General features: G+C 47.8%; 1 long non-coding RNA gene across 2 annotated transcripts; it reads right to left on the reverse strand.

Annotated features, from left to right (window-relative positions):
* Positions 1–544: 544 nt before the first annotated feature.
* Positions 545–22,265, reverse strand: LOC129785743 (uncharacterized). Of its 2 annotated transcripts, none has more exons than XR_008749938.1 (3): positions 22,034–22,265; positions 15,483–15,727; positions 545–14,619 (listed from the first exon to the last, which is right to left on the reverse strand). It is a non-coding gene; the product is annotated as an uncharacterized LOC129785743 (long non-coding RNA). The 2 variants fall into 2 exon arrangements; XR_008749939.1 differs by lacking the exon at positions 22,034–22,265 and adding an exon at positions 15,811–16,551.
* Between the last annotated feature and the right edge of the window lie 30 nt (positions 22,266–22,295).

The following is a 22,295-nucleotide window of genomic DNA, read 5'->3' on the forward strand; positions in this document are numbered from 1 at the left end:
CACAGCTTGGCTCAGGCAGTAAGGAGTGGAGGGTTTGCCAGACCTACTAGGAACTGCCATTACCATAAAAACATCCCCTCCTTCCTAATGCATTTGAGCCAAAGCCCATTGCAAACAGCTGAAGGATGCTGGCCCAGCAGCTTTAGAAACAGCTGGAGATGCTGGTTCATACCTGTAAGGTGTTACAGGGCCAAATAAATGGCTGTCACGGGGGCATTACAGGGATTACTGAGCAGTGCCAGGGGAAGTGACCTCTCTGGGAAGCCATGGTCCTTGCCTGCTAAAACCTATGAGGGAACCAGGAGCGTGTGACAGATGAACACACGAGGAACATGGGGACAAGGACACACAGGTCGTCATGGCCTGGCAGGTGAGCGGTGTTAGCTTTGCTGTTCCTTGACCTGGAATGCCCCTGCCTTTGTTCTGCAAGCGTGACTTTGGAACAGAGATCTCTGGAGTCTCTCCTTTGGCTTTTCCTTCTCTTTTGGACCAGCATGGTCCCCTGGCCAAGCTGAACTTGTTAACATGACCCTAGGGAGAAGAAAAGGAGATACACCTTCACCACCCAGCACAGGAGGGCAAGCAGGCGAGAACTGAATAGGTGGAGAGCTGCAAACAGCAAGTGGAGGAAGCACACAGAGAACTGGGCAAAGCAGGGAAGATGAGCTGCATTGCTATGCTCATTCTGTGACAAATGTGTGAGGCTCAGCTGGCAAAGTGCCAAGAGGAGACGACCGGTCAGACTCGGCCAAGGAACTTTCATTTCCCAGACTGAGCTCTGAGAAGCACACATGATGGAAAGTAGTGACTTGTTTCTCCTCCCACCTGAGCTCCAGGGGCTTCTTGCACTCAGAAAAGGCAAACGTCAAATTGGCACGAGAGTTTGACTTCTCAGCCCAGAGACAGACAGAAACTGGGAAGATGCATGCATGCTTAGAGAGCCAGAAAGAGAAAGAAAAGGGAGGATAAGGAGAGAAAAATAAAAGCTAGATCAAGGGCTGAATTTTCAAAGGCACTCAGCAGCCAGCAAATCTTTTTGTTCTTCAGGCAGTGGAAGAAGCAGGGTCTGGAATATTCTCAGCAAAAGCTGAGCTTTTTTAGAAACCTGCCCCCTCCCCTTCTGTGCCTATGATTAGAATTTCACAGAGATGAGAACTGTTTGATTTAAAGTATAATCCTGTGGTTGTGGATGTAAGCACAGGTCTGGATGTCTGAACAGAGGCTGCAAGAGACTCACCACCCCTTTTCAAGCAGCCACCTGGGAATGCATGCCAAGCCCGGTGTGCTCTGAAGCGACTTGGCCATCATCTTCTGGAGGACCTGGCCTCTCAGTTATGGCCTTCACTGTACAAACACCACTGTCCTACCCTGTTTGGCAGCTGACAGACCTTCTAGTGCAAAAAGTGAGTGTAAAGACACAGAGACTGGCTGAGCCAGCCTTTCAATAATGGTCTGAAAACTTGGGAGAGAGTTGAACATAAAGCACAGCAGCCAATTCCTGGGAAATGGTGACTGATGAATTCAGCTCCTGTCTTGACCTCATCGAGGCTGGGGAGTACAGTCAGTTCTCAGCTGCCTCCAAAAGTTATCAGAAGACTCCAGGTCAGCTGGGATCTTGCCTTTTCCTTGCCAGAAAAGAATAAACCCTTAATAGCTACAGAGGAGGAAAGACAGGAGGCCCTAGAGAGATGCAAACAAGTTGGAGGTGATGGGAGATGACAGTTTGACCTCACTGCTACTAAAATTTCTGGTATGCCCTGCAGTTCCAGGGCCTTAGCAAAGGAAACTGGAGTTATCCCCGGTCCTGTGAATCCCTCTCAGGAAGCAGCTACTGAAAGAGGGACCTACCTGATGTTGGGAACAGCCTCTTGGGAGATGCTGGGATTGCACCCCATGACACGAGAGAAGGCAAGACCCTCCTTCAGTACCCACTTGGGAAGAATGTTTCCTCCACACTGGCTGTGCCCAGTACATACACAAGCAATAAGGAGACCCTGGGAGTCTCCCCCAGCCCTTGCCACCCCCCACCCCCCCTAGCTGAGGCCTGAGGTGCCCCCTTGAAATCCGTTGGCTCGCCTGGAGCTGCTGAAAGGCATCAACGCATCACTTGCATTTTGGACGGAGCCCCCCTCCTGCGGTCACGCTCTGGGGCAGAAGGGTTGTATGCACTATTTGCAGTTACCACTTGGCTGCCTGGTTCAAGATGCAGCTGTTTGGTCACTCGGGGGAATCAGTCAGCCCCCTCCCAAGCATGCAGGGTGAGCAGGAGCTCACTCGTACTCAGGCAAGGATCAGGTGATGTCTTACTGCACAAAGCACAGCTGAATACGGAAGGGCTTAATTTTTGAACAAAAGCTGTGACCAGCTTCAGTGGAGCCAGGAGCAGATTCTGCTTGAATTAAAAAACAAAACCCAAACCCTTTCTGCTGGCAACAGTAATGAAAGGAACGAGATCTGGGTCTTCTTAGCAAACTGCTGGGCCTGGGAGTGCTTGAAAGGTTTCCTAGAGACAACAGCGCAGTGCATGGAAATGTTTTTCCATTTGCAACAGCACTCCTACCTCGTTCTTCTCAGTGCACCAACCTAAGCATGACCTTTTGGGATTTGACAGCTAACAACCAGTCCTGGCTCCTGCCACTTCCTTTTGAGCCTACAATGCCAAGTTCTTGCGATTCCTAAGCAAGATTACAAGCCAGAAAGAGCTTGGGTATTCTCTGGATATCAAGACTATCTTGTATTCTAAAATGCATGAGAGGAGATGCTAAACCACATGCTTCAGAGTCAACACCATTAACGGTTCTTGCAAATTATCCCTAGTCTGCTTGTGCAGGGTTCTTCTGTCTTCCTCTGAGTCAGCTAATACCGGCCTCTTGGAGAGAGGAGACTGTTGAATAAGCCTTAGGTTTCACCAGCACAGCTATTTCTATTTTCTAGGATCTTAACAAGTTTCCCAGAGAGAACAAGGAGCATTATTTCCCTCACCCAGATAATATGACGTACAATAAAAATATTTAATACATGTTGACAGTGGAAAGAAAAAGTACATATTGGAAAGAGCCAGGAAGTGTCAGGGCTTGGGGATTAATTTCCTAGCTCTTTTCTGCCTTGCTTGGTGGCCTAGGCAGACAACTTAGCTGCTACATGCCTCAGTTTCCCTCCAGACAAATAAGATAAAGGAGGTATGTAGGTCTCCACGGAATTCAGGAGAACTGTGGCCAGAACCCTCTGATATGTGTGCAAGTAGAACTCCAGCAAATGCATTTATTCTGCACTTACCTGTCACTAAGCCTACTCCATATTTAGATGATTAATCATTAATGATGTTTGTTTATTAATGGTGTCAAAGGCCTTCAAGATGGTGGAAAATCCCCATGTGAAAGATGGCCCAAGATCTTATCTTCAAAACAACACTATAAACATGTAAACAAAGGCTTTCATTCTCCCTGAAAATGACATCATGCAATAGAACAACTGCATCAGACCCTTGGAAAGAGACCTAGTAATTAACTTGGTGTAAATTAATCCACTTTGGTCAGGATTTAGAGACTTCAATAGCTGAGTGCTAGCTTTTGTAGTGACAACTCCCAGAACACACTTGGAAGTGACCTGCCTGCCTGAAGTGGTGGTACAGGCTCTGGGACTCAGGAACCAAAGCTATTATTTGCCTTACAATGGGTAAAAAAGCACCCTGCACCCCAAAATTGGGGCTTTTCAGGCCCCACGCACACCAGGGGAGACCGAGAAGGTGCCAACCTTGCTAGATAAGGTGGACAAAGGAGCTGCATGAGAAACCAACTGCACAGGGAAAGCAAGGACAATCTGGGATCTGGTTTCCTGGGTTGCACAGGGAAAGCAAGGACAATCTGGGATCTGGTTTCCTGGGTGAAACCGCTGCAGCCCAGGCTGGTGCCAAAGGGGCTGTCCTGTTCTCCCCCTGCCTGGTGCCAGTCTTGCTCCCTTCCTTGCACGGAGGCTGGTCTTTGTGCTGGCTGCCGTGTTCTGACTGGGTTAAACCTTGCCAGACCAGGGACAAGACCTGGCTGGCTGCAGAGCTGCGTTACCAAATGGGCAAGTGAAGACAGGAAAGCTGTGCCCAGGAGGGATTTAGGTCCACTATCTCAGAATCAGGTGGGCTTCTCCATTTGCTCCATCCAGATGAAAGCTTTACTCTTTCCACCATGCAAAGGATATTGTGGTGGCAAACCCATTTAAGCGTAACTACATTTAAATTAGTATATACGTAAAATAAACTGTGATAATGTAAAGTATGCCCATATTTGTATAAGAGCATCTAGTGCTCTAATTATGCTGGCAAATGAACCTCCCCCAGCTCAGGAACAATTTATATTGGTGAAGCACGGACTAGACCTACATCTGCTGAGCCCCAGTGGTTACTAGGGCAGACAGATATGCTGCCTAAGTGATAGCCGTAATAAAGGAAATGCTCATTACTACATGAAACACAGAAACCGAGACTACTGCAATTAATTAAGAGGAAATCAGAGCTGGGTCACTACAGCCTAAACAGGGGGTGGGGGGAAAATAACAGTATTCTCAAGGCCTCACAAAGATAACTATCACCGGCTACACCCCAGCTGACCCCAAGTCACCCTAGTACATGGCTACTGAAAGTGCAACTCCTCGCTGGCAGGGTGGGGCTGCCAGCATCTGTACTGGGGATCTGTCCCTCCGCGGCTGGAAACACTCACGAGAAGCCTCAGCAAAACAAGAAGCTTTAGAGGATGTTTTTCTCCAAAGAGGCTTGGGAAAGTGATTTTTCTACCTGAAAATATACATGTTACATTCTGCCCAGTTAACCGCTTTCTGCTTGTTTACCTCAGGGTTATGCTGTACTGCCTGTCCATTTTGGAGTGGAAGAAGGAGGATTTGGCTGGGATACCATAAAGGGGAATTTTTACTGAGGCTGCTGGACATAAACACACCCTGTGGTCCCCCTCTGTCTGTCCAGGCCCCATCGCTGCAGCCCAGGCTTACCACAATGGGTCTCCCTACGCTGCGGCACGGACTGGAACTGGGCAGGAAACATTTTTCCCATCCCACAAAAATCTTCCTGTTCTGCATCAGGATGAACCCAAGACCTTTCAGCACTTCTTAGCCTTGTTTTCTGAAGAAACAAGCCATATGCAATCCTGCTGCGTGTTTCTGTCCTGTGTTTCCCATAAATTCTTAATCCTTTGGCCAATTTCAACCAAGTCTGACTGACTTGATCAGGTAAATGTGCCAGCAATTACATTCCCAAAAGTCTCACACAAGCTCAGGAGAAGAGACACTCAAACTACACATCCACTGAGAAATAAATTTAGTCTTTTGCAGACACCAGCTAACGCACACAGGAGCTTCAGTTTTGTCAGAAACCAGCTGTGCCTGTAGTTTCTGACAAATATTCCAGGCAATGTCTGGAAAGCTCTGCCACACTGTGGCATGACCTGGGATGTGGGAAGACAAAGTTCAGGTCCAAGACTTGCTTTCTCCTGGCCCCAATTCTTAGTCTGTGCCCCAAGAGGGTGGCTACAGCCAGTGCAGCAGGGTCACACTTTCTCTCATTCTAATACACTTCCAAGCAGGTGAAGAAAAATCGGCATTCTCCTCCAAATGTTTGCACTGGGGAGTGTTAGCCAGCTCTAGCACAGGTACAGAGAGCAGGAGGGGGCTGTTCACCGCTGCCTGCAGCTGGTGGAGCAGGGCTGGGTTTTGCATAGAGCAGGGCACTGGTCCGGGACCGCTCTTCTCCAGCATCCAGCTCATTGAACCCATCACCAGCAAGAAACCTGCAAAAGCTACAAACACTTCCTTGACCCTTTGGCAAAACCACTCCAGCTCCCTGGACCAGGGCACTACCCCACCACATCCCTCCACCCCAGCTTTTTACCATGCTTTGCAGAGGAGACTTCCTTTTTTTCCCCTCTCTTCACTGCCCCCTCACAGGTCTTTACCAGATCTTTGCAGACCATGTCTCAATGCCTAATCGTGCATCCCAGCTTTTGCATTATCTGGGCCCTGGAAGCCACCCTGCTACAGGCATCCATGCCAGAAAGGTCAGAGATAAGCAAAAGGTCCTTTTGTGCTCCCGTTTCCCTGCCTGTAGCCCCCTGTCTGGGTTTCTTAGAATCCAGCTGCCCTCAAAAAGAGAAAGATGACAAACAACTGTATGGGGACAGTGCCTGATAGTGCTTCAGTAAGCCCCAGCACTGTCTTTTAATGCCCAGGCAAGAGGGAGAGGTTGCCCTAAGGTATTGGCCGGCTCATAACCCTACACACAGAGAAAACCAAGGGCAGCAAGGTGGGGGGAAAGAGCTGATTGCATTTCAGAGGTAGCTGTGCAATCAAACTTGCAGGCCAAGCAGCCCATCAGCTTGCATAGGAAGATACCTACAGCCACAAGGGAATCCACTCGCTGCCTGTAAGAGGTAGAGATGCATTGCACTAGTGCACTTCAACTGCTGCAAACTGCAGGCTGGCAGGAAAGTTCTGAGCAAAAGGAGCATTTCAAGAGGGTGAGAATCATGCCAGTACAGAGAGCTAAGCAACAAAGCCTCAGACTTACCTCCACACCCTGAACTGAGGTTGGTGATGGATAAAAGGGACGAGACACTGAGCTAGTGTCTAGGCTAAGGCACAGAAAAATATCTATTGCAAATTGTTGGCTCTAAGCTGGAGGGGTAGGGGGGTGGCAGTTATCAGGGAGACTGTACTGGAGGAGTCTGTGAAGTGATTGCTGAACGGAGTGAAAATAACCTCCTGCTTTCAGTCAGTGATAAGTGAGAAGGTTCTTGGATGAGGGTGGATGGAGAAGCTCATACCTACTGAATCACATCTCCCTAGGCCTGTGTATTTTGAAGTGTGCTTAACTCTTCCATCACAGGTGCTGTGAATTTTGCTCCCAGTTTAGGCCAATAATGACAGCTTTGGAAAATCCCATCACTGCAGTTTAACAACAATGAATTAGTTAATACCTGCAAAGTGCTTTGATGATGTAGATTTCGCAAGCAGGCAGTGCAAATACTGCTGCTGCTTTTGGATGAAGAAAACACATGGGATAAGTGTTTAGCTTGTAACTGGAATGAAACAGAGATGTTCCCTGCCAGTCATACTGCCTGACCCCTTCCCCTCTCACCAAGAGTGCAGGTGAGGAGCATTAATGTCTAAGAACCAGCTTCCCTGTAGGGCTGAGGTTCTGCATGACCCTCAGTGGCAAACGGACTCCATGCACCAGGCCTCAGTTTCCCCTTCTGTAGTACTTTGAAGCTGATGGAAAGACATTCACAGAACCCAGCATTTTTTATAATTTGTGATTTTGTAGCTTTTTTTTTTTGATTCTTGACTGGGCATATAAATACCAGCTGCCCAAGGCTATAGTGCAGAAAGTCAAAGGCGTATGTCTTTGATTTATGAGGTCTCCATTCAGTTCAGTTTGCCTCCCCCTGTAGTTCCCATGGGAAAAGTTGCTCTTCACTTCCTATCCAAAAATCTCTTGTACAGTATGGCTGCGAGCTGTTAGGCGACCACTTCTTTCTGCCCTTGCTACAATTTTCTCAGAGTGAGCTGGACACGCTGCTTCTCCCTTCTGTCATGCTAGATTTGTTGAAGAAACAAAAGGTACCAAATTAACAGGAAATGCAGGCACTATGGTTTTGCTTAGTAAGGTGGTGATCAGGTTAAAAATCTTGGTTATCCGACCTAATGCACAATGCAAAGGAGGAAATCAGCATGTGTAAGTGCTGATGGAAAACATCCTACTACACAGAGCACCACACCACTGTATAAAACTGCTATACCACAACCTACAGAAAACACTGAAATATCCAGTCCCCCTCTGCTCCCAGGAGAAAGGCTGGTGCCAAAGGCTGAGGTAGGACTCGAGACAGTTGGTTTAAGCGCAAAAGCCTGTGTAAATCAACAAATCCCTAATCTTTTTGCTTTAAAATGGATGCACGATCTTTTGCGTTAGCCCCCTACATTCCTCTAAGAAATCCATTCTGCCTTATTGTTTGTGTGTACAGTGTTTTGGACAGCCATGCTGCTCAGGCCTGGGGCTGTAACAGCAAGTAACGATCTGCAATAACATCCAGTATTAATGTTTGCACCTTTTTTTGTAGCGACTCTTGTCTCCTGCCAGGGCAGCTCCCTTCTCCTACAGCCATGCTCTCCTCTGTATCACTGTTCCCTGATACTGGGTTGTTATGAAGTGATGCCAAGTGTCTGCATGAATTGTTTCTGGACACAGATTATGATCTATCTGAGAGGGGAGACACATTCATCTAAGTGTCAGCTATTACTGTGAACACATCAACCAGAGGCACCAGAAACTAACAATGTGCCCTGGAAACTCCTGCTTGGGTCAGTAGATTTAGTCAGCTCTGTATACCAATTTGATGTCCATGGAAACAGTAGATTTTATTTCAGGCATACACTGCTTGAGATTACAGTTGATCCTAATTAGTAATAAACTGTAAACCAGGGACAACGCATTCGTCCTTCTGAACCTGACAGGGCTCTCCTACTAGATGGGGTTAGGAGATGCTGTAAGACAAAGACCAGACTCCTGTCTTTTGCAACTATAACCATCAAAATTCTGGAGGATTCCTTCCCCGATGTCAGTAAGAGCGCCCCGAGCCCCTGCACCCCCAAGAGCAGGAAGGTTAGCCTATGACTAATGATGGCAGGGCTGCAGGGTACCGTTCCTGTGTGCCAGCAGCTGAGACAGCGAGATACAAAAGATTTAAAGACAGGGCTGATGTTTGCCATCAGTTATACCCTTGAGACCCCATTGATTTCAATGGGCTCCCATGTGCAATATGAAGCAGCGCTCAGCCCATTTAGCCCCACAATACTTAAGCCTATTTTTACCTGACAAATATGTTAAAAGTATGCGTAAGTGTTTATTTACTTCCTGCACAGTAAAAGTTAAGAAGGAGAAAATAGATGCTCAGCAACGATCTTTGCTCACCTGCAGAGATTGATGGTTGGATGCACAGCTGAAAACTACAATGGTGCCCTAAAGACAGACCAGTTTCCACTTCCCATCTCTTGTCACTTCTTGCACCTGCAGATCTGGCTCAGCCAAGCCCTTGCCGGCACAGTGAGGTGCCTAAGGAAGACATCTAGTTGCACACGTGGGTGATGCTTTAAGCTAAAACTGCAAACCACTGCTGTACAGCAGAGAGACCATTTTGAGAGCACAGATGATGGTGGCAGTCCTAGCCACCAAAGAAGCCTGCTGTATTTAGGCCCACTCCACATCCTATGTTTAACCCTTCAGCTTTGCAAGCTGACTCTTTCAAACAGTTTTAACAGTTGCACTAGAGTTGAAAAACAACTGCAAGTAAGGCAGAAAATAAACGTGGCACAAAAATCTTTGAAGAGAAACAGCAGCATGAATATCACACAACCTATCTCAGCAGCAGCCTCCCTGCACACGCTGTCACAGCTACGATCACGTAAGATCCTGCCACTTCTGGGCGCTGTCACCACTGTCCTCATACTCCATGTCAGCAGCACCTCTGCTGAGCTCCATGCTTGCTCTGATGGCATTTGTAATTTGGTGTATCACAAGCAATATTGGGATTGCATCCTTCCCTGCGTTGGCCAAGCCACACAACATAGGGCAAGTAACCTATATATCTATACCCTACCAAGCCAGGGCTAGAGAGGTGGCCTGAACAGCCACCGCAGGCTCTCTCCTGTGCAAGGTAACAGAAAAATGCTGAGAGAGTTTCTGGGTAAAGATGAGAAGTGTCATCTCCCCTGATGAAGAATTTGGGGAAATCTGTGCAAAATCTGAGACTTTTTGGGGTATTTCCGATAGAGAGGCTGACCCGGGCTCTCATTGTCAATGCAATTAAACACATCAGGGGGGAAAAAAAAAGGCAGACCTCCCATATTTATTTCTTTGTTTTCTGGCTCAGGCTAGAAATCTAAACAGGGCTGGTTTGAAAGGTACTTTCCATAAGCCTGGAGTCCATCTGTGCTTGCCCGGGCCCAGCTCCCCGATAAAACATGTGCATATAGAAACCTGAGCTGTCCTAAAGAACACAAGTCCCTAAATACTTGAGTTTTGAACAGCCTGTTTTCAAATGAAAGGCCCTTGCAAGAGAAAGCCCCATCCGCCTATGGCAAGGACTAACACAAACTGTGCAAACAACTCCTGGGTTACAGCAAGTGGATTTGTGTATGACTGCATGAAGCAGGAGACCTGCTCCACTCTGCCCGCCTTGTGCCAGCAAAATGCCTGCCAGCAACAACTGTGTGACGGCTGCAAATAAAAATATGCAGGACTGAGCCACGTGCACAGGGGTATGTTGCTCCTCGCCCCTCATGATGGTGATATAGCTGGTGTTAGGCTGCAAGCCCACAACAGAGCCGCTTTGGGCTTCATCCAGTCTTGGAGTTCAGGCACTCATGCACGTCTCAGCACCTGGGCATTACAGGCAGAAGCACAAACAGTTATTTTGCCGCTTTGCACAAGGAGTTTGACACAGGCCACCAGCCACGGACAGCTGAACCCTGCACACAGGTGAGAAGAGAATCTACAATGCTGCAGCAAGCAACCAGGGAGCAAGCGGCACATGCAGCATGGCTGGCCGGTGGTGTGATGCAAAGACTAAAACTGGACCCTTTATCTCACTGAATCTGCGTCTGTTCTCTACCCTTGATCTCCCATTTGCCCAAGCTGTGGTTCTTGCATTGCCAGCACACTGGTTACCTCAACTAAATGCAAGGGCACAGGGCAGAAGGACACAAGGCAGCACTTCACCAGCCTTCCTGCAGCACCTCCGACTTCTGCTCTGAAATAGGAAGTTGATAAAAACCTCACTTAGTTGCAAAAAGAAAATCAGATTTCAAAACCACTGTCAAAAGGGGCTCCAAAGCCTAGCAGCAGTCCTGGCATTAACCCTTTCCAGAAGGCAAGCCTCTTCCCAGCTGCACCTGGGGCCGAGGAACGGCTGGGGCTGACACCAGATACCCTGGTCATGCCTTGCTCAACTCTTTGGGGGCTTCCCCCCCACCCCCCCAACTGTTGCTTACATTCTCTTGTAACATTGCTTTTATCTTGGGACCTATCACATGCCAAATCCGCTTTCATCAATAAGCAGGTTGGAGGGTGGAGGGGAGGGAGGAAAGCAGGGGAGGGTAGGAAAAACTGCTGTCTCAGTTAACATGCTCACCTACTGAAAAAATTGAGCGGGGTGGGAAAAGAAACCCAGTGCTAGGATGGATGGCAAAACCCATCACCCTCTCAGGAAAACACTTGGCTTCTGGTAGGATGATCCAGCTCCTCAGTGATTGCATGGGCTTTCCCAATTCTGGGTCCCAGCCCCAAGAATCCTGATTCCAAGGGACTCCTCACAGAAGAGCCAAGTTTCACCTCTCTTTTGGACCTTGTGTATTTTCCACCCAGCTGGGACATTCCTGCTTGCCAGTTTAACTGGGAATCACTCCTGCAGCTGGGAACAGATACACAGTGACCCTATATATCCATACCCTACCAGCATAGGGCTAGAGAGGTGCAGTTCAACACCCGAGTTCAGCAGGGAACCCCCTGATCCATGCTCAAGAAACCACTTAACACACAGGACATCCCAGAGAACCGACACCTCCCATTTACTCAGAGGATCAACAGTGCCATAGCTCTTTGAAGACTGGATGGAAAAGATTTGGCCAGGGGGCTTCAGTTTGGGAAGTCACAGTTTTAGCATTCTTCCCACTAGCTATGGAAAATGCCACTAGAAGAGAGCAGTTTTCAGCTTTATTCTTTCCCTCCCACCTCCTTTGCTGTCCTGGTCCAGAAAGATGGTGCTCCCCTTGACACTGGGGGTACAGCAAAGACAACTGCAGCAGCCAGAACACGATGACCACCAGCTCAGCTGGCAATTCTCTGCACTTGAGCTGCTCCTGCTGCTCAAGTTTAAAAGCTAACTTTACTATACAGATAGGGAGCAACCTGGTCTCAGGAAGAAGAGATTTCCTGGTTTCTGGGAGGCAGCTGAGGAATAAGACTTGTCTCCTCTCAACACACACATCATACTGCTGCAAATGTCCCTTTGGAAGCCTCCTGCCACGCAATGAATCTGCACAAACCCTTGCTACCACCCCCGGCCCCTTTGCAATGTCCCTGTCATTCTTCCACTCCACCCAGCTGTATGTTGCAAAAAAAAAAAAAAAACCTTTGCAAAAGGTCCCAGCCATCTGACTTTCCACCCAGGCAGGATCTGGGCAACTCACTTCCTCCTGCACCCTCACTACCAGCTGTGGATTTCCTGGCCCTCCCGCATGCGCAGCCTGACCCACAACAGGGCACGCTGCCTGGGGGTAAAGCAGGTGCTTTGTGTATCTCACCCTTTTCTCCTCTTTTTAATGTGTCCTATATCAGTCTGTGATTAAATCAAGCCTGTTTAACTGCCACAACCAGATGTGGGGACCCCCTTCATTTGTTATAGAAAAAAAAAAGAAAGGAAAGAAAGTTACATGTGGTGACAGTTGTCTGCATGTGAAACACAGCCTGGAGCCCTCCCTATACCCTGAAGCCACAGGATCTTTGCTCGGGCTGTGGGAAACTCCATTTATCAGAGCTTCAGAGACCCGGTCTTCAACATTTACCCCAAAATAGACCCTGCTGTCAGTGAGGCTGAGGAAATGCATGCTTTACCAGACTCCATGTGCCCTCCCATACAACCCACCCTCCCTCCAGAGGCAGTGCAGAGCTCAGCTCTCCTTGCCCAAGGACCCTTCTCCACCACAGACCCACTCCTCCCCATTTCCACAGACCAGCAGAAGTCTGGCTGCTCTCTGAAATCCCCATTCCCTCCAGCCAAACTGTTTTCACAGCCACAGAAAACTTGTTCCACATCTGCCCCTGGAGCAGCCTCCCTTGCTCCCAGCCCAAGTGACTTCTCTGCCACACAAGTGTATCACCCCGAGTTCCAGCAAATACCCTCTCCACAACTTTTTAGTAGGTGTCTTATTGCCACCTTCCCTGGGAAGAATAGTTCTTGGGGTGACACCAGCATCCTCCAGGTTTGATGGAGGTCCTCAGACAAACCTAAACTGGCACAGTCATGTTCCAAGGAAAACTTTGTCCAGGGAACATGGTCCAGTGTCAACAGTTTCTAGCAACAAACTTTTTCTTCACTATATTTTTTTTCCTCTCCTAAATTGCATTTCCTGGGACAGAGAATACTCTGGGATTTCCCAGCCCACCATCACTAGGTGGGACTCTCAAAGGGAACAAGGCTACAAGTCCCTGGGGAGTTGCACAACAGAAGGTCAGCAAGCAGAGCCAAGCCAGAAACTCTGCCAGGGCAAGTTAACTGAGGTTATGGAGAAAACTGCAGCCTTAAGAGAGGAAGAGACAGAGACATGAGGGAGGAAGGAGGAAGGGAGATGATATCCGTCCCCATGCTCAGAGCAGGGAGGTGAACAGACAGAGTAAGCAGCAAAGCCTATCATTGCCTCCCAGCTGCCGCAGAGCCCTGGAGACAAGCTGTGGGTCACAGCCCATTGAGGATAGGGCTGTCATCTATGTGAAGCTTTATCAGTGGCTGTTTCTTCTTTCTTTCTGTCTTGCTCCAAACGCGCAAATTCCAAAAAGGGTGGGAGATGTCACAGAATCAGCAACACGTCCTGAACAGCTGCTGCCACCCTCTATCTCTGCCTCACCCCTTGTGTCTCACTGCTGCTTCTGAAGCCCCCAGAGAAACAAACCGCTCTGCCTGGCTAACATGAAGGGCTTGAGGAGCGACAGTGCACCACAAGTCTAGAGGAGGGCAGATGTCTGGTGGGATTCAGTTTTGAGTTCCCATTAGGTCTGACTGATTCAAGACTTCCATAGACGAACTGCCTTTGGGTCAGGCTCCTATGGGAAGAGCCATTTGGAGAAAAAAGTTTTCTCAGCTCAGGCTTATGTTGTGACATGATCTGGAGCTTCTTTCCTCTCAAGGAAAGGTTAGGGAGGTTTTTTTGAACACCTGAGACTTTTCATGGACCAGCTAGTGTGAAGATAGCCTGGCTGCACATTCCACCTAGGCAATGAGATTTTTCCATGGCCACAGGTATGTACAGACATCGTCGATTAGGTCTCTCCACCCATGTTCAAAGATACTTAAGCATCTAATTCCAGCTTGAATATGCCTCTGTGCTAGCAAAGGAAACACTTTTTGAAGCATATATGATTTTTAGATACTAAACAACATAAAGAAAGGCCATAAAAGAACCAGCTTCTTTGGGGAGGGGGAAGTACTTGAAAGAAAAGTGATGCTATTCAAGGGATTTAGCAAGCCTCCCTCTCCTCCCTCTCCCAACAGCCTATTTCAGGATTTCTTCCCAAGAAGCCTCCCCCTTCCCTGAAGGTCCTTTTTTGAGCACAGATGTATAAACTTCAGGTTTTGTTCTTAGGAAGAATCTTTTATCAGCTTCTTGCCCCGATAGCGACAATTTTTGTTTCATCTGTAAAGAGGGACAGGGAGCTGGATTTGATCAAAGAAGAATTAGTCCAAACCCAAACTCTAAACTCAGCTTGAGCCGGTTGAGAAAGTCTGGTTAAGTTCACAGAAGTTCATATATTTCATTCATTGCTGCTGCTTCTGTATTTCCAGGATCTCACTGGGAAGAAAAAAGGGACTTTCATCAGACTCTCAGCTCAAATTTACAGACATAGGCATTTGCTGAAAGTGCTTTGCTAAGAAAGACCACTGTGCTTAAAATGACAGATTTAATGGGCAAGTAAAGGTGGCAGCAGTCCCTCTCAACCCTATTATTGCCACCCGCTCTTGTAACAGTAAGCAGCTGCCTAACTTTGCAACTCCTCCAGTCAAATCACTGATGTTTCTTAAGCTATTTCCCCCCACCCCATTTTAAAGATGGGCAAAAAACAAGCACAGAGAGGGAAGCTTGTTGCTATATACAAAGAGCAAGAGCAGAGGCAGAACCAGGCCCTCCAAGGCTGGTATTCTAGTCATTGCACCCCAGCAGCACACAGAAGTCTGTACTACATAACCTATTACTGTGGGAAGCATCTCCAAAAGCTAGTAAAACCCCAGCGTGCAACCTGGAAGAATTTTAGCAAGCCATGTCCATGCATGAGACCCAGCTGAGGCGCTTCAGAACCCATTCAAACAGCTTCCTCGTCCTTCAGAAATGGGAAGTGCTCAAAACAGGACCCCAAATCTAGCTGGCATAGGCAATGTCACACTACCACAGCTCAGAAGAATTTTCCAAACTTTCATGTTCTACTCTAAAGCAAAGCCAGGTCAGCCCACTCACAGCACAGCCCATGATCTGCTGCAGGAATTACTCATGCTGGCCTTGGATGCTCCCTACCAGGAGGAACGTGGGCAGCTTTGCCCTGCTCTGATCTGCAGCCTGTCCTGGAGAGCAGAGGTATCCCACCACCCCATCTCCATCCCTGGGCCTGTGCACGGAGGAGCAGGATTCCCTCCCCCACCCCTCCCCTGAAAATACAACACCCGCTGTGCGGTTTCCTGAAATGATAGCAATATTTGTTGGAGGCAGCAGTGAGAAACCCAGATGTGGTAAGTGGCCTCTTCTGAGTTGAGAGGTGCTGGTGCTTGTGCTCCGGAGTAAGGCTGTCACCCTGTGGGGCCAGCAGCAAGACCTTACTCTTTGCAGAATATCAAAGACACATGCGATGCAGCTCTGGCTCGGAGCAGAGATGGCTTCATCTGGCAAGCTGTCAGCCACAGAAGGAAGTCTGCAAAAAACATGCAGGAGACAGACGTTGTCCTGGCCCAGCTTTAATGCTGACATCTGCTGTACCACAGAGAGGGTGCCCACCTTGCTGTGCAGTACTTCCTCTGACAGCCTGAAGGTCTTATCCTCTGAAGATGACCTTTAAAAGTCAGACAGATACTTGAGGTGAGGAATGGGCTCATGGCCCAAGGCAAGATATGCCAAATGTGGACACAGGGGTCAGAAAATAGGGATAATTCTGGTTTTGTTGCAATTACACATCGCATTTGCCACTTCTTGGTCAAGGATGAGCAGGAAGAGGATGATTCAAGATTTGAAAAAGTTTAGCATCAGATATGTGGCTCTGACTGACCATCCATGCTAGGGAGAAGGCAGAGGCCACATGCCTCAGAGTCCCTCTTGTTGGTTTTAAGGATCCCTAGCAGCCAAATCATTGTCATCATCTCTTGACAAGACAGGAGAGAGGCTGAACATGCCATTGGCTCTCCCCGAGACCGCTGGGGATATTTTGATTTACAGCATCCCTGATACCAAGGGACTGCATCAGTGGCTGTTACATCCAGCATCTGGCACATCCAAAGCAGCTGCAAACAGTCTGCCCAAAGCAAAGATGGGAAATCAGAATGACAGCTTGCCAATAAAATTGGTCAGAGAACTTGTTATCCTCTCCAGTGCCAGAGGGAAGGTGAGGACCATTTGCATTGTCTGTAAGAATCTGCACTAGAGAGCATCCCCCAAACCTGGCAGTGTTCCTCCGCCTGTCATCTGAAACTAATATCTGCTGTTCCTCGGAAAATAAAGTTCACATCTAACTGGTTGCACAAAAGCAGACTTAACCCACCTCATCACCTTTGGACCCTAAAGCTTCAGGCAAACAGAGGGACAAAATGGAGAAGAGCATCTACTGAGTCACTGATGAGGCAGGACAAGCTGACCAGAGCTCTGCAACAGTTCTCGGCAGCAGAGACTCCGGACAGCCTGGAGGTGTGGGTTTACATGCTTGGTGGATTAGACATGGCACTGACTCAGAAACATGGCTATGAGCTGGTAGAATGGGAATGAACAGTTTTTACATCCACTGACTAGTGTGGAAACAAAAGGCCCAGCAAGCATCAATCACCCCAGCCCCACTTCAAGCAGTAAAGATGCTATGATATTCCAGTTTGGCCAAACAGACCTCCTGGGGCCTTCTTGCTATTGCAGGCTCATCCTTAAGGAGCCAAACTTGCAAAGGGAGACATGGGGTGGGGGGAGCCTGCCTGAGTGGCAGAGGAGGAAAGCCAGGGACCCTTCAGGGTTAATTCCAGCACGTAATTCCATATAGTATAACCTCAGAAGGGATACTAGCTCTGCCTGCCCGCTTAAGAGCTGGCTATAAACACCCAGTTTCTCCGTCTAGCTCAGCAGCCTGCAGATGAACTACAGCATTATCATCTAGAAAGGCAGGCAGTCCTGACTAGGAGCCTTGCTATGTCTGGGAGCACACTGCACCCTTGAGGAGCCCAATTACATTCCCCTATGAAGAGATTCACCTTATTTCCCATTTTAACTGTGCTGACCTGCACTTCAGCACCTGGATCTTGTTACGATTTAGATCAAAGAGCTCTCTACCACCAGACACCTTCTCCCCGTGTGGTTATTTATAGGTTTGACTAAACAGCTTCAAGCTTTACTCTGGAAAAACTCCACAGTTGGAACACCTAACTTGCACACAGAGATGCATTTTGCATTCTGGAAAGTCTTCTCCGCCCCCTGTGGATGTTACACCTCTTTGGAAGGTGAATGGAAATCCCAGATGTGACCCCTCAGCACTACCTGGAGAGCTCATCCGCATCCCCACACCTCAGTATGAGCCAGGCAGGGTGGTGCTTTCTGCCAAGGATCAGCCTCCTCCACCACATAACACAACCAGCAAGAAATCTGCAAGGGGTTTACTTCAAGAAGCTTTAATTAACACACATGTATATTGCCAACAACAACACCACTGCTGTTTTAGAGAAGAGGATAACAACACTAACAAATAATATCTCCCCAAATAATAAAACACAACAGCAGCAACACGGCTATAAGCTCTCTGTATTTGAGTTTTCATTTCTGCAAGGCACAAGCCAATGTCATTAGGGGGAATAAACACCCCAAAACACTCTCAGACATGCAGTTTATTCCTTCCTTGCCCAGTAGCAGCTTCCCCTGCATATCAAGCATTTGTCACTGATAAACTGCATGACAAAACCCCACAGAGCTGGTCAGTCAAGGAATTTGGGGACCTCACAGGAGCTTTTCAGCAACAAATGGGTGCAGGAAGGATTTTGGTGGCATCCTCGAAGCTAAGGGGTGTAAGCAGCCAAGTTAGTTCAGTACCAAAATGCCAGCAGTGAATTAAGTTGCTCAGCACTAAGCGCATATTGGTCACAATGTGCCCTCTGGTGGCAACGGTGCTGGGGTGGCTTGGGGCACTCAGACCATGCAGGTGGCAGCTGCCTCCTTTCAGGGCTGGGTGAGGCAGGGAAACCAACCTGCAGCAGCTCAGTCCTCTGCTCTGGGCCAGTCCAAGGCACATCTCTCTGGCAAGGCAGAAGCATAATGAAATTTAGGAGCACACAGGGACATTAGATCACTAGGCCTGGCTTTCTGTCTTAACACATGCTGCAAAATTTCACCCCTACGTTGAGTTCAGTCATTTCCATCTGACTAACCACCTCTCACAAGGCTGTTATTTTAAAACATCGAGGTCAGACAGGCAGCCTTCTGCTACACTGAGCACCTCCCAGGCTCAAAAAATTGCAAAGCCTTGGGCTTTCCCTAGCCAAAGAGTCCAGAGTTGTCAGTTCCCATTCTTCTTTTCAAATATGAATTTCAACAAGCTTTACAACCTTCCTTCTGGGATTGTACATATTAGAAATATCAGCTGTAATTCAAAAAGGTTAATATTCTTCTTGTTTGGGGCCACAGAACTGTTTAGTGCCAATCCACCTGGGAATCCTAACTCCTATCTCTTAGAACAATCTGCATGCAATTCAGAGTAAAAACACATGAACTTGCTTCCTTTCTCAGTCTGACACCAATGTGAAAGTATTTGTTGTTGCTAAAAGTGGAAAACAAGAGGAAAGGTTCCAATCTCTGGGAAAACACAACATGCCCAGAAAGGCATGCAGACTATTGCCATCCTGCATTTTTTTTGTTTTGCTGCCAGATGACCGATTTCACAGTGCTGCAGAGGAAACTGGCACATTAAATTGGCAAATTCTTCCAGTGGCAGCATCATTTCCCACTTCACATGGGCTCCAAAATAAAGATGCTGCTCTCCACCTACAGCCACAAACTGCCAGCAGGGTTCTGCTTCCAAATTCTGTCCCTTTCAAATCGGATCCCTGGCAACATCTTTTAGCATGGCACTGAAGCACTCCTTTTTTGCTAGTCTCCTCTTGTCTCAGCTGGCTAGTCTCCTCTAGCGGCTGCTAGCATCTACTTCCGAGCAGTCAGTGCTTAAGACATGCAAGAAACTCTTAAATCACTGAGTAACTAGATCTTTATGGAAGTTTTCTATTCCCACCCCATCAGACGGGAGCTATGTTTAAGGGAAGAATTATGTACCCACACCACTAAGAGGGATGTTGTACCCATAGTTTTAGGACTGTCTATGAATCTGTGGACTACTGGATTTCTGCCAGGCTCTGGATACTCTGCTCATGATGAGTCCAACATGGACTACACTGCTCTGGAAAGAGCTTTCCAAGCATACAGTGCCACTGACAAGAATATTTTGATGTCATATGCTGCTTTTTATCAGCTCTGAAAGCATCTCACAAGGCATGCCAGTACCTAACAGATGAGAAAATGAAATGCAGAGGAGCAGAACTTGCCTATGGTTACTGAGCAGGCTGGATGCAGAGCCAGGACTACAGCCCAGAATAATACCATGCAATGCCCAGCCTCCCCTAGCATCCCTCACTGCAGGACTTCTCCCACCACCCTTTCCAAACCAAAGCCTCTGAAGTACAAAGAGCTCAAGACTTAAAACAGTTTTGTCTTCTGAAACTTGTCCATGAAGTTTTGTGAAGGAGGAAAAAAGAATATTCCCAAGAGAGTGAAAAATGGGCAGCACAGGGCTACGAAGTACACATATCTACACAATAGCTCTCACACATGAATAAATCAGGCAACATAGTATGTAACAAGGAAAGAATCAACAAAAGGTATCAAACGCAGAGGAGCATCCGCAAGTCAGGCCAAGCAGCTCAACTAGAGCAGGAAATAGATGCTTGTTCTGGAATTTCATACACACATGAGCAGTGGGACCCTGCCTGGGTACACACGCTTGTGTGACACTGTGTGAAGGAAGGCACTGCACTGGCCTGCCTCTGTCCTGGCAGATTCCTCAGCTGCAGAAGGAGCTTGCAGGATGCAAGTGGGCACAGGAAGGTTTACATTTGGTAGCCTCATCTGGCCTAGCTGAGCCCGATTCTATCAGGAGTCTGGAGTAGAGACCTCCTGATAGAAGTCCCCTCCAGCCTGAATTGTCCTGTGGGACATCTGATTCCTGATGGGAATACAGGCTAGATTAGGCAAGGCTCCCTCAACATTGCTTGGGTAGAAGCTGGGCATTTCAGAATCCTAAAATAACTAGCTGGGAATTAACAAAAGATGCAGGGGTTTGAAATCTTGCCTCTGCAAGGCTCCTTTCCTACAAAAGCTGAAGGAAGAAAGACTGTGCCCATGTTCTCAGTAACTGCTTGGCCTCTCCACTTTCCAGGTCCCAGAAAGATACTCCAGGTCAGCTCAGGAAGGCACTGGATGCCCTGCACCCACATGGATGGAAACAATCATTGTGCAGAAAAAAACACCAACAAAAACCCTGAGTCAACTGGCACAGAGGGAAGCTGAGTGCCTCTACACATCAGTGGTTAATCCTCCAGAGTAGGAGAAGGATGCTGTGTCTTAGTCTGTTCTTCAGGATTGTGTCTGGGGTTTTTTTGGTTTTTTTTTCCCCACAAAGCAGTTCAGTGCATAAACAGTCCTGAAGGCAGGGACTGAAAGTCAGGTTTGCTTCATTCTAGGCAAGTGCTGTAAATAACACACTGAAAAGCGACATTACAAGTACTTGAAACAAGAGATGAAGAAGAGACTGTCCTCATGCAATAAAACAACCAGAAGTTATGGCTCAATTATCACATGCTGTATTTATATTGCACCCTTCACAATCTCAGTAAGGGAACTCAGCTAAATAATGTCCTCATCCTCCTCACTGCATAGACAGGGGAGCAAAGGAAAGACTTAGGCAAGTCAGTAGCAGAGATAACAGCAGACTGAGGTCCTGACCTGCACACATCTCAGACATGTGCATGCTGCTCCTTTGCTGCACTGGACCCCTACGTGGATATCTCTCCTGTCCAAAAGATTTCAGCATCTAGCGCCATACCACTAGTCACAATTTACTTTTCTTCCCCCCTGCTGATGAATGTTATGACTGGTACATTATGGAGAGAAAATGCTGCCTTACTCAGTACTCTAATGTACACAATGTTCATCAGCAGAAGCACCTGTCTACACTTTCTTCCCCATTTACTCATCCTCTGGATTTGCTACAAGAGCAACGTGTAAATCAATTGAATAAAATCAATGGCAAGCTGAGACTAAGAGGCATAGTTCTTCTCATAGTACCAACCAGTCTGAAATCCCGCCAGCGCTCCCATAGACATTTCTGGCTTAGCCCAAGCCCGTTTCTGCAGCAGCACTGCATGAATGTTTTCAGTCCAGACCTGCCAGAGTTCACTTCCCTTCCCATCCAAACAACTGGGGTCAGACACTTCAAGAGTTACCCAGAAAACTGCAACGTACCAAAATTAGGCGCTCACATCTTCCCCTCTTTTAGCTTCATCTACAATGCCAGCTTACTCACTAGTATGCAGACCTCCAGAAGCTCATCAGCTGGAAGCCACAAGGGCTCAGCATCTCTGCTAACACAGCTCTACATCTCTTCTTAACATGCTAGGAGGCTGAGAGCCTGCCTCACCTCCACTACAAAGCCCTGGCAGAGACAGACATCCCCACTGAGGGATGGCAAAGCAGCTGCCTCATGGTTCAGCAGAATACTGACACCCTGGGAATTCACATCGGCAAACTGCAGCAAGATCCTGTTAGTACCAACCCCCTCACGCACAATCATTTCAAGCTACTTTTAACGTCCTCAGAGCAATTATACTCCACCAGTCCTCTGCCAACTGTTTTGCACATCCCAGAGTACATAAGACATTAAGATTGCCCTCTATATCACATTTTCAGTCTCTGAAACTATGTTGCCTCCTACCTTTGATGATCAAGAAATTGGCTTCTGCAGGCGTGTTTGCTTTGAACAATCCAGCCTCCACCTTCCTCTACCTCCTCGCTTTCCCTATTCATTAGCAGAACTTGCTGCTGTTGTTGATAAGCCAGCAGCACATAGAAGCTGTGTCGCCATACAAACCAAATGCGATCAGGACCTTTAATTTCCAGCGTGGCACCTGTTGTTTACATCACTTTTTTTCACCCCACCCCACCCCCACACACACACAGTAATTGGTTCTTATAAT

Source organism: Falco peregrinus, chromosome 16, assembly GCF_023634155.1.
Source record: "Falco peregrinus isolate bFalPer1 chromosome 16, bFalPer1.pri, whole genome shotgun sequence".
Classification (NCBI taxonomy): Eukaryota; Metazoa; Chordata; class Aves; order Falconiformes; family Falconidae; genus Falco; species Falco peregrinus.